The sequence below is a fragment of the Giraffa tippelskirchi genome, chromosome 6 (assembly GCF_054371585.1).
Source record: "Giraffa tippelskirchi isolate mGirTip1 chromosome 6, T2T-mGirTip1v1.2.pri, whole genome shotgun sequence".
Lineage (NCBI taxonomy): Eukaryota > Metazoa > Chordata > Mammalia > Artiodactyla > Giraffidae > Giraffa > Giraffa tippelskirchi.
In genome coordinates this window covers 31,515,223-31,527,654 of record NC_137280.1, presented here as the reverse complement: position 1 = coordinate 31,527,654, position 12,432 = coordinate 31,515,223, and the positions used below count along the sequence as shown (strand labels likewise).

General features: G+C 37.2%; 1 protein-coding gene across 1 annotated transcript in view; it reads left to right on the top strand.

The window, feature by feature from the left end:
* LOC145511662 (uncharacterized) overlaps window positions 1–208 on the top strand; it is a 703,222-nt gene extending 703,014 nt beyond the window's left edge. The window contains exon 9 of the transcript XR_014058033.1: window positions 130–208. The gene's annotated coding sequence lies outside the window, so the exon portion shown is untranslated. The remainder of the gene's footprint in view (window positions 1–129) is intronic.
* Window positions 209–12,432: the final 12,224 nt, after the last annotated feature.

Below are 12,432 nucleotides of genomic sequence, written 5' to 3'. Positions count from 1 at the left end.
AAAAATTTCTTTAAAAACATCTCCAAACCTCCAATAGCAAGTCAGAGTTTACAAAAGATTCTTCTAGTAAAGAAGAGAGCAAAAATAAATTGATAATTAAAGTGCAGCATGATAAATTCCACTTCACAGATACACCCATTGTGCCATGAGGATGGAGGGAAAGTGTTGAAAGCAGACTGGGACCAGCTTACCACAAGAGAAACTGAAGGTAGGAGAATTTTTGTAAATATTTTATGAAGCATTTTACATTCATTGTGTGTGTTTGATTTAATTATTAGTTTTAAGACAAGTACCATTTCCTGTTTTTGCTAAAAGCACGTTGTTTTAGCCACATTACAGTTCAAACAGGCTTTTGTTGAAATAACTGGGAATTTAACCACCATGGTAATATCATTACTAGGGAAAATATGTTACAAATTCTAACCCAAACAATCCCAAATTGGCATCTGAATCACAACCAATTGGTAAATCGGATTTCATGTTAATCTGTATGAGTCAGTACAAAAAGATGAAATAATTCTTAGGTATATTAAACTTGATTTTGCTTTGCAAGATCATTTGCAAAACATTCTTTTCTGATTATTAAGTTGGAGTCCCAGATATCTTGATGATAATAAGAAGAATTTCAGCTATGGACATGAAGATAACATTAGTCACAGCAGTTAAATCTTCTGTTACAAATCAATCCATTAACCTTCTGGTATGTGAATTAGTCTTTTGTTAGAAAAGTGTGCATTAATACTGAAGTTGGGTCTATGTAAATATACATATGGTAACAGAATCTAACTGCTTTAACTATATATTGACTCTGTCCTTGGTCCTAGCCAGTTAATATTTATTTGCTTCATTGTTTATTGTTAATGACTTGGATAAAGTTACATACCCCAAATTTCTAGATGATACTGTTGACAAATCGAAAGTAAAAAATACCAGTGTGTACTAAGATGAACCAAAATACACTAATAGGAAATTAAGGATAAATGTAAGAAGCAGTTGCACAAATATGGAAAGATATGACTTAGCAGCAGGTATAATAATTTTTTTTAATCAGAGAGGCTTTTATTGACAGTAAGCTTAGTGTGGGTTAAAAGTGGTCAGAAAACTAATATAAATTCCGCCTGTTTTCAAATGCAATTAAGACTCAGTCTGTTCTTATTTTGCATTGTGTTTGGGTCTTCCATATCATTAAAGGTTTATAATGAGAGAGAGGATCAATCAGGTCTTTTCTGTGAAAGTTGGACCCCATCCAGAGGACAGTGCTATGTTGAGAACAAAAGGGAAGAGTCTTGTATGTTGGAGTTGCATGCTTGGGCTTGCAAGGTTTTAGTGAAATAAACTTTCGCACAAAATGTTTAAAAGAATATATATTATAGGAAGCTTTTGAGAGAGAATTTCATGTTTACCAGATGTTTTGAATTCTAAAAGGTGAACTTGTAATATAAGGGAAGAACTCATATGGAACATTGTTCAATTTTTACCATCAGAAGAGTGCTCTTGAAAAGTCTCTCAATCTCAGGTCACTTCAGCCTGGCAATCTAATGACTGGATCAACAGTCTCTGATATTAGCTAATAACTAATTCCTCCTGCATCATATCTGTTTAAAAAAAAAATTCACTTCATCCCATAGAGACATCATCTTAAAGTAAAATAGAATGAGAATCACCTAATTAAATCAATGTGCAAAATGCAGTCTTGAGCAAAACCAATCTCAGCACACCACTGAAAGTTTTCCATCAGGAAAAGGGACTTTCATTCTTCTGTGAATTTAGGACAAACTACAGTTCATGGAATTCCATGAACTGTTAATTTAACAGACAAGAAGTAACTCCCAGATGTTTCATGCTATTTACAGTGAAAGATTCATTTGGCTCTGAGCTACACTTAGAAAACTTCAGATAGTAAAAGGCTCCTGAACTGAAATGAACTAAGAAAATTACAGGAAAGTCAATTTGCTTTCCTACTTGGAAACTTTTGATTTCTGAGATGAAGAAAATGAGTATAATTTTCTATAAATTTATGGATTCAACTCTGAAAGCAAGCATCAATAATACATGTTCATGGAAACATGGGAAGTTATTACTGGCATCCTCCACTTCCCCATTAGAAAACCAAAGGCTCCTCCTGCCATCCCATGTTTCATGAAGCAGACTACTTAGTCTCTGTGGCCTGTATTTATTTTTTGCGTGATTTTTTTAAAATTAATTTTTTTAGAGTATACTTGCTTTACAATATTGTGTTGGTTTCTATTGTACAGAAAAGGGAATTAGCTATACATATACATATATCCTCTCTTTTTTGGATTTCCTTCCCAGTTAGGTCACCACACTGAGCATTGAGTAGGGTTCCTCAAGCTACACAGTAGGTTCTCATCTGTCATCTATTTTATACATAGTATCAGTAGTGTATGTATATCAATCCTGGTTTCTCAATTCATCCCATCCCAGTTGGTGTCCATACATTTGTTCTCTACATCTGTGTCTCTGTTTCTGCTTTGCATATAAGATCAGCTGTACCATTTTTCTAGATTCCACATATACACATTAATATATGATACTTGTTTTTCTCCTTCTGACTTACTTTACTCAGTATGACAGTCTCCAGGTCCATCCATGTCTCTCCAAATGACCCAATTTCATTTCTTTTTATGGCTGAGTTACATTCCATTTGTATTTGTACCACATCTTCTTTATCCATTCCTCTGTTGACGGACACATAGGTTGCTTCCTTATCCTGGCTCTTGTAAATAGTTCTACAGTGAACACTGAGGTGCATGCGTCTTTTTGAATTATAGTTTCACTAGGTATATGCCCAGGAGTGGGATTGTTGGGTCATATGGTAGTTCTGTTCTTAGCTGGTTTTTTTAAAGTACTTATTTTTTTAATTTTTTGGCTGTGGTGGGTCTTCGTTGCTGCACATGGGCTTTCTCTAGTCGTGGCAAGCGGAGGCTACTCGTGGTTGCAGTGGACAGCTTCTCACTGCGGTCGCTTCTTTGCTGTGGAGCACAGGCTCTACGTGCCTGAGGTTCGGTAGTTGCAGCACGTGGGCTTAGTTGCTTCAAGGCCTGTGGAATCTTGCCAGACAAGGGATTGAACTGGTGTGCCTTGCATTGCAAGGTGGATTCTTAACCACTGAACCATCAGGGAATCCCTATTTTTAGTTTTTAAAGGAAACGTCATACTATGCTCCATAGTGGCTGTATCAGTTTACCTTCCCACCAGCAGTACAAAAGGGTTCCCTTTTCCCCACTCCCTCTCCAGCATTTATTGTTTGTAGATCTTTTTAATGATGGTCATTCTGACCACTGTGAGGTGATACCTCATTGTGGTTTTGATTTGCACTTCTCTAATAATTAGTAATGTTGAGCATCCCTTCATGTGTTTGTTGGCCATCTATGTGTCTTCTCGGGTGAAATGCCTACTTAAGTCTTCTGCCCATTTTTTGATTGAGTTGTTCGTTTTTTTTGATAGAGTTGTTTGGGTTTTTTGATATAAAGCTGCATGAGCTGTTTGTATATTTTGGAGATTAATCCTTTGTCAGTTGCTTTGTTTACAAATATTTTCTCCCATTCTGATGGTTGTCTTTTCATCTTGTTTATGATTTCCTTTGCTGTGCAAAAGCTTTTAAGTTTAATTAGGTCCCATTTGTTTATTTTTAGTTTTATTTTCATTACTCTAGGAGGTAGGTCAAAAAAGATCTTTCTGCGATTTATGTCAGAATGTTCTGCCTATGTTTTCCTCTAAGAGTTTTATAGTGTCTAGCCTTACATTCAGTACTTTAATCCATTTTGAGTTTATTTTTTGTGTATACTGTTAGAGAATGTTCTAATTTCATTCTTTTACATGTAGCTAGCTGTCCAGTTTTCCCAGCATCACTTATTGAAGAGGCTGTCTTTTCTCCATTGTATAATCTTGCCTCCTTTGTCATAGATTTGGTGACACAGGTGTGGGTTTATCTGTGGGTTTCCTATCCTGTTCCATTGGTCTATATTTCTGTTTTTAAGCCAGGACCTAGTTTTGTAGTATAGTCTGAAGTCAGAGAGTGTGACCTACAAGAGTAATAAATGCACTCTGGGATGAGTTGTAAAGCCACATTGGATGTCCTGGAATTTTAACAATTTAAAGGAGATTTTGTGTTTTGACCTATCTTTGGACTCAGGCAAAAGAGTTGCTTTGTTTCTCTTTCTTAGGAAAGGCCTATATGTTGCAGGAGAGACCACTCATAAAACTAAACCCCCTAAAGTTAAGTAGTAGCTGACAGCTGAACCCATGGGTTATGGAGTCAGACAGACTTCTGTTCAAAGAGTACATCAGCCACTTACTAGCAGATGCTAAACCTCCCTAAGTCTTAGTTTGTCCATCCGTGAAATGTGGTGAAAAATATTACCTAAGGCATAATAAATAATATATATGCATATATACATATATAATATATTTCTTTTTAGAAACTAAATGGTATCATGTCCAGTTTAATTCACCACCCCTCAAAATGCCTTTAATATAGCAAAGCTCAAGAAATAGCAGTGATTACCAGTATCATTATTATACTTATTGGCAAGAATTACTGGTAGTTAAAAAGTATAGTCTACAAAGCTATACTTTCATTTAAATATAACTTCTACCCTTTCCTAGTGATTTTTGATATTCCTCAGCCTCTGTGCTGTCAATTTCCTCCATTCAGTAAGTAGTGTTGGAACAACTGGATATCCACAGGCAAAAAAGAAAAACAAGTAAAGTTAGACATAGACCTTACACTCTACACAAAAATTAACTCAAAAATGGATCACAGACCTAAATGCAAAACACAGAACTATGAAACTCCTAGGAGAAAATACAGAAGAAAATTAAATGACCTTGGGCTTGGTAGTGACCTTTTTAAATAATTTCATTTCTTTTTTTATTTTTGGCTATGCTGGGTCTTTGATGCTGTGCAGGCTTTTCTCTAGTTGCTGTGAGCAGGGGCTACTCTCTTGTTGTAGCGTGTGGACTCAGTAGTTGCAGTTCCCTGGATCTAGGGTACAGGCTCAATATTTGTGGTGCATGAGCTTTGTTGCTCCATGGCATGTGGAATCTCCCTGGATCAGAGATCAGACCTGTGTCTCCTGCATTGACAGGTGGTTTCTTTACCACTGAGTCCCCAGGGAAGCCCTGGGGATGACTTTTTAGATAAAGCAACAAAGCCACAGTCCACAAAAAAAAACATTGATAAGCTAGACTTCATTAAAATTAAAAATTCTTGCTCTGCAAAAGATATTGAGAAAATAAAAAGACTAGGAGAAAAAAGCTTGCAAAGTACGTATCTGATAATGGGCTGTTATTCCAAATACACAAAAAGCGTTAAACTCAACAGTTAGAAACCTAGTCAATTGTCACATAGGTATTTTGCAAGGTTTTTCTTCTAGTCTTTTTATTTTCTTGATATCTGTAATAATGCTAGTGTTAAAAAAAAAACCCACTTGCCAGTGCAGGTAGATGTAACAGCCACAGAGTCAATCCCTGGATTGGGAAGATGCCCTGGAGGAGGGCACAGAAACTCACCCCAGTAATCTTGCCTGGAGAATCCCATGGACAGAGCAGCCTGGCAGGCCACAGTCCAGAGGATCACCAAGAGTCAGACACAACTGAAGCGACTTAGCGCGCGCGCACACACACACACACACACACACACACACACACACGCACTCAATTATAAAATGAGCCAAGGACCTTAACAGATCTCTCACCGAAGAAGATATGTAGATGGGCAAATAAGTGAGTGAAAGAACGCTTCACATCATCGAACCCAGGTCTCCCGCATTGCAGGCGAATTCTTAACCAGCTGAGCCACACCAGAGAAGCCCTACTATGTCATCTAGAAGATACCAATGAAAATGCCAATGAGACACCACTACACACTTATTAAAATGACCAAAATCCACAACATTGCCTCTACCAAATGCTGATGAGGATATAGAGCAATAGGAACTTGCATTGATAGTAGGAATACAAAATGGTACACCCACTTTGGAAGACAGTTTGACAGCTTCTTACAAAACTAAACACGTTCTTACCATATGATCCAGAAATTCTACTCTCTGCTGTTTACTCAGAAGAGTTAAAAACATGTCCACACAAAAATTTGTACACAGATATTTAACTAATGATTTTTACCAATAATTATTTAACAAAGGTTGCAAATAATATTAACATTGCATCTAAGATTCAATTTTAAATTCTTTAGGTCTCTGTTCAGAAAGTCCTTTTGTTCCCAGATCCATAGGTGGAGATTTCTCTTCCAGATTTCAAACTCAGATCAATTTTTTAGGTTGTTTTACTCTTGTGATTGTAACTCAGTGGTCCTCAAACCAGAGACGCTTGGGGCTGTCACGTAAGGAGAGAGAGGGAGATATTGCTAGTAGACAGAGGCCAGAAATGCTGCTAAAGACCCGGAGCACTAGACGGCTGCCACAGACGGCACAAGGACAGTCACACCGAGTCTGAGAAAGCCTGCTCTAACACCTTCTGTCTCTTAGATGTCTTCTGTCTTGTTTCCTCCTCAGCCTACCTCCCATGTAGTCCTCTAAATCCCTAAGCTAATTCTTGATTATAATGGCAATGCAATAGTTCTTACAATAAGATCACTTGTGTCTCAGATAAAAACCAGTATTCTTAGAACATGCATGTTATTTCTGAAAGCATTTTGTCAAATGTAAGTTTCTATCTCACACAGATATGAGTTCATTATTTCACATTTAGCCTTCTGTTGAAAAGAGATAATTGTCAAAGCTGGCCTACTTATTATTCTCTATCCTTAAGATGTGTGTTTCAGTAATGCATCTGACAACTTAATACTTAGATTTTCTTTCGGATGTAATAGTTGTACCATAATAAAGATGAAGCCAATTGTAAGAATCTTCCAAAGTGTAGAATTCAATCATATAACTGATTAATTCTTCACACAAAACCATTCCATCAAAGATGGGTGTTTTTAAATTCTTTATGGTAAAACTTGAACAATACAAAGAAAAAACACCAAACTAGATATGATACCTTAAGTACAGAATATTATTTGAAAGCACAATAGCTTCAAAGAAATTAGTATTAATAAATCTGTTCTTTCATTTCAAGAACTATGTGTTAATTTAAAATCTGTCCAAATCTTTAATATCCTAGTTCAAAATACATAGTCTGTAGAGCAAACCAAGCAATGAATTATTTAAGAAGCATCTTAAGAAATTTCTACTTTGGAATAAGTCTGACTGTCTCTTAGAAGGCTTATCCCCTCGCTCCACTCCACTCCAGCCACGCTAGTCTCCTTTCTGTTCCTATTGTCTCAGAACCTTTGTACTTTCTGTTCCCTCTCCTGGATACTCTTTCCCTAGGAACTCACAGGGCTCATCCTCTCACTTCCCTCAAATCTTCACACAAGTATTAATATCATTGTCATTCCTTTTTTTAAAATTTTTGGCCACAGTATGTGGCATGCGGGATCTTAGTTCCCTGATCAGGGATTGAACTCGTGCCCTCTGCAGTGGAAGCGCAGGGTGGTAACTGCTGGACCGCCAGGGAAGTCCCAAGTATCAGTTTCTTAGGGAGGCTTCCTTCACCCACTCAGTACTCTCTAGTTGCCCTACGCTATTTTTCTCCATGGCACTTATCACCTTCTAGTGACAGTCTCTCAGTCACGTTCGACTCTTTGCAACCCCATGGACTCTACAGTCCATGGAATTCTCCAGGCCAGAATACTGAAGTGGGTAGCCGTTCCTTTCTCCAGGAGATCTTCCCAACCCAGGGATCAAATCCAGGTCTCCCACATTGCAGGCAGATTCTTTATCAATTGAGCCACCAGGGGAGCCTTATCACTTTCTAATGTGCTATATATTTTAGTCATTTGTTTTAGTAAGTACTCAATAAATATGTGTGTGTTCACTTAGTAAATGAAAGGAAGGAAAGGTGAGGATGCCAGTAACGTGGTTTTGCTGGAGTGGGTGTAGTAGACATGGTCTGTCTCTGGAGCTCTAATGCTGGAGGAAGCTTCTGACTCCAGTCCATAGCTAATGGAGCGTGATTCTGGAAGTGTGCCAACAGTGCCTTTCTGATTCCCCAGCTTCCTGACAGTTGCAGAGGTAGCCCTTGCTTTGGAGAATATTCTAGGAGTCTCTCCTGGAGACCCAGAGAGAGTCAGGTCTTCTTCACCATCTATCTCATTCATCTGAGTTTATCCAAATGTGCCCTGTTATCTACGACTGAACCCTGACTAATACTACACCCCCATCTGACGTCAAGAAAGCTGATCATCAGGAACACTAAAGGACCGCAATAAGTCATGCCCGAGTTTATATGATCCCACAAACTAAATTAACAATTCTAGATTGCTCTTCCAATGACAGAGTAACACCTACTCCATTCCAGAAATTTCCTAATCCCTCAGAAACATGGGTTTCTGGAACTGATGGAAAAATATATTCTTTCCAGCCCAGCCCTCTGTCTGGAATAGTTTGCACCTGCTGTGGATGACTGTTAAGACTGCTCCCCGGGGGCAAGAAAATTTTGCATCTCAATATTTGAGCATTTTGCATAATGTATCCTGTAGGATATTTTGTGGAATTTTCAAGATATGTTGCATTGGGTAACTCAAATTAAGTCACAAAAACCAGCTGTTTGGTTATAAACCATCCATTGTGGATTTACAGTGCAAATTATGGATTCAAATCTTCTTTCAACTAAAAATGGCTTGTTTTCCTTTTCTGATTACTCAGTTGATGACTTGTGTGATTTGGGACAATCAGAGCCTGAGAATCTGGCTGGTGCTTCCTGTCTTCTGTACATTCTGTTGAAGCAGCTAAACTCTGTCTAGTGTGGGTTTTTTTTTCCTTTTTTTTTTTTTTTGGTATATCTGTGGTGTTTGCCTTTGAAGCTGAAAACATTTTTCAAAGAGAAAACCATCTCAGAAAAACATCATAAAGGGAAAATCCTCTTCATTGTTTGTGTAATTTTATAGAGGCAAGCCAAGGACAGGCTACTCCTCTGAAAAGACAAACCTGGTAAGAGGAGATTTCTTAATACAGAAAGCGGTTGAAGCAGAAGGTATCAGAGGATGGAGAGGGCCAACATATTTTTTGATGGGTATGAAAATTTGTAATACAAAGTTATTAAATAACATGTGAGTTAACTATATTGCACTTTTAACACACTGTGGGGTTTTTTTTTTCTATTCGTTAAAGAGTTTATTGTATGAATTTTTAAGAGTTGGTTCCCAGGGAATTCCCCGGTGGTCCAGTTGTTAGGATTCCGTGCTTTCACTTCTAAGGGCCCAGGTTCAGTGCCTGGTCAGGGAACTAAGAACCCAGAAGCTGCACAGCACAGCCAGAAAAAAGAATTGGTTCCCAAAAAGTGCAGAAGGGACTGTCCCTTCTAAAGTTGTAATTTATATCATGAGAAATTGTCATTATTATTGAAAATTATTTTTCAAAAGAGAGTTTCTCTTTTGGTTGTCCTAGTCGGTATATTTCCCACTTCAGATGAAAGGCAGACCCTAACAACAAAAAGAATGCTCCTTAAAAATGGCAGTCTTATATCATCTAACATAATAGCTTGTTAGGTTTTGATCAGAGAAGCAGAGAGAAAGCAGGAGAGAGAATAAATATTTTGACTACCGTCAGTAAAATTTATATTTTTAAAAGGGTTTTACATTAAGGAATTCTGCCACAAAACATCATTACATAAAATAATATCCTAAACATATGATATAGTGAGTATAAATAAGGTAACTCCCAGGATATACCAAGAAGACTGAGGACAGAAGAACATTCCTACTGTGAGTATGCAGGGGTTCAAGACAGACGGTGCTTTGTGCAGTCAGGCATGAATGAGGCAGGAAAGGGAACCCTCGGAAGGAGAAGCCTCATATTTGAACCTGTAGGATTTGTTAAAGGGCCCAGAATATACATATTTTAATGAATCACTAAATTCCACAGTCTGATACGTTGCCACACACATGGTGTCTCAGTAAATGTTGGTGAAACAATTTGATACCAACGATGCCTGTTGAGCACATATATAGATGTCAATTCCTTTCTTCCTTCTTCTTGACTTGAATGATGAAATGATACATACCACAACAGGCATCATATTCCAGCCATGAAGCCAGTATTCTTAGGTTGATAGAGCAGGAAGATGTAAGAGATGTGAGGCTTTGAGTTTATCAAGAAGCTGTTTGCTCCAGATGTTTTCTTATATTAATACTTAAATTTTTTTTTTGCTTCCAAGTGCAAATTTATATTTCTATTTTTTTTTTAATTGAAGTATAGTTGCCCTACAATATTGCATAAGTTTCAGGTGTGCAAAATAGCAATTCACAGTTTTTAAGAGTTATATTTCCTTTATAGTTATAAAATATTGGCTGTATTCCCCATGTTGTACAATATATCTGTGTAGCTTATTTTATACCCAGTAGTTTGTGTTTCTTAATCCCTACCCCTATATTGCCCCTCTCCACTTCCCTCTCCCCACTGGTAACCACTAGTTTGTTCTCTGTATCTGTGAGTCTGCTTCTTTTTTGTTATATTCACTAGTTTGTTGTATTTTTTTAGATTCCATACTTCAGTGATAACATGTAATACTTGTCTTTCTCTGAATTATTTCACTTTGCATAAAGTCCGTCCATGTTGCTGCAAATGTCAAAATTACATTCTTTTTATGGCCAAGTAGTATTCCATTATATATATGTGTGTGTGTGACATCTTTCTTTTTTATTTCATTCATCTTGTTGATCGGTACTTAGGTTGTTTCCATACCTTCGCAATTGTAAATAGTGCTGCTGTGAACATTAGGGTGCATGTATCTTTTTGTATTATGGTTTTCTGCAGGTGTGTGCCCAAGAGTGGGATTACAGGATCATATAGCAACTCTATTTTTACTCTTAAGAAACCTCTGTACTGTTTTTCACAGTGGCTGCACCAATTTCCATTCCTACCAACATCGTACAAGTGTTCCCTTTTCTCCACATCCTTGCCAACATTTGTTATTTGTAGACTTATTTGTTTGTTTGTTTTCAGCCACACCACACAGCATTCAGAATCTTAGTTTCCTGACCAGGGATCAAACCCATGCCCCTTGAAGTGGAAGCACAGAGTTTTAACCACTGGACCTCCAGGGAAGTCCCTGTAGACTTTTTATGATAGCCATTCTGACAGGTATAAGGTGATATCTCATTGTGGTTTTGATTTGCATTTTCCTGTTAATTAGTAACGTTAAACACCTTTTCATGTGCCTGTTAGACATCTGCATTTCCTCTTTGGAAAATATCTATTCAGATCTGCCCATTTTTTAATTGGGTTGTTTGGGTTGTGGTTTGTTGTGTTTTTTTTTTTGATGTTGAGCTATATGAGCTATGAAGATAAAAAGAGCTGTACTCAGAAAACTATAGCACACTGATGAAGGAAATTGAAGATGGAAAGATATACTGTGTTCTTGGATTGGAAGAATCAATATTGTTCAAATGACCATGTTACCCAAGGCAATCTACAGATTCAGTGCAATTTCTATCAAAATACTGATGGCATTTTCCACAGAACAAGAACAAATAATTTTAAAATTTGTATGGAAACACAAAAACCCCAAGTAGCCAAAACAATCTAGAGAAAGAACAGATCTAAAGAAATCACACTTCCTGGCTTCAGGCTATGCTCCAAAACTGCAGTAATCAAAACAGTATGGTAGTGGCACAAAAACAGACTCACAGATCAGCGGAACAGGATAGACAGCCCAGAAATAAACCAAAACACTAACGGTTAGTTAATCTATGAGGACGGAAGCAATAATTTACAATGAACAAAAAAAACACTCTCTGCTAAGTGGTGCTGGGGAAATGGAACAGCTACATGTAAAAGAGTGAGATTAGGACATTCTATAACACCATATACAAAAGCAAGAGTCCAGATACTGTAAAATTTCTAGAGGAAACCATAGGCAGAACATTCTTTGACATAAATTGCAGCAATGTTTTTTTGAATCTGTCTCCTAAAGCAAGGGAAATAAAAGCAAAAATAAACAAATAGGGCCTAATTAAATTTTTAAAAGCTTTTACACAACAAAGGAAACCATTGGCAAAATGAAAAGGCAGTCTACTGAATGGCAGAAAATATTTGCAGATGATATGACCCATAAGGGATTAATATCCAGTGTAAATGTTTTATTCTTTGTCCCTGAAACCACTGTTATTGTAGAAAAAAAGGAATTCTTCATTGATAAACCCCTAAAAGGTAGAGTGCATCTTTTTTCCAGGTCATGAAAGCTAGGCCTGATCTGATGTAACAACAGTCCTCCTGGATAAAGAGAAACACAAAATCATTTGTTTGCTGATGTCTCCAATTCTTCATGCAACAGAACACTTTATCTAGAACATGTGATATTGACTCATAAGTAATTCTATAGTACCTATTTTGGCATTATCTT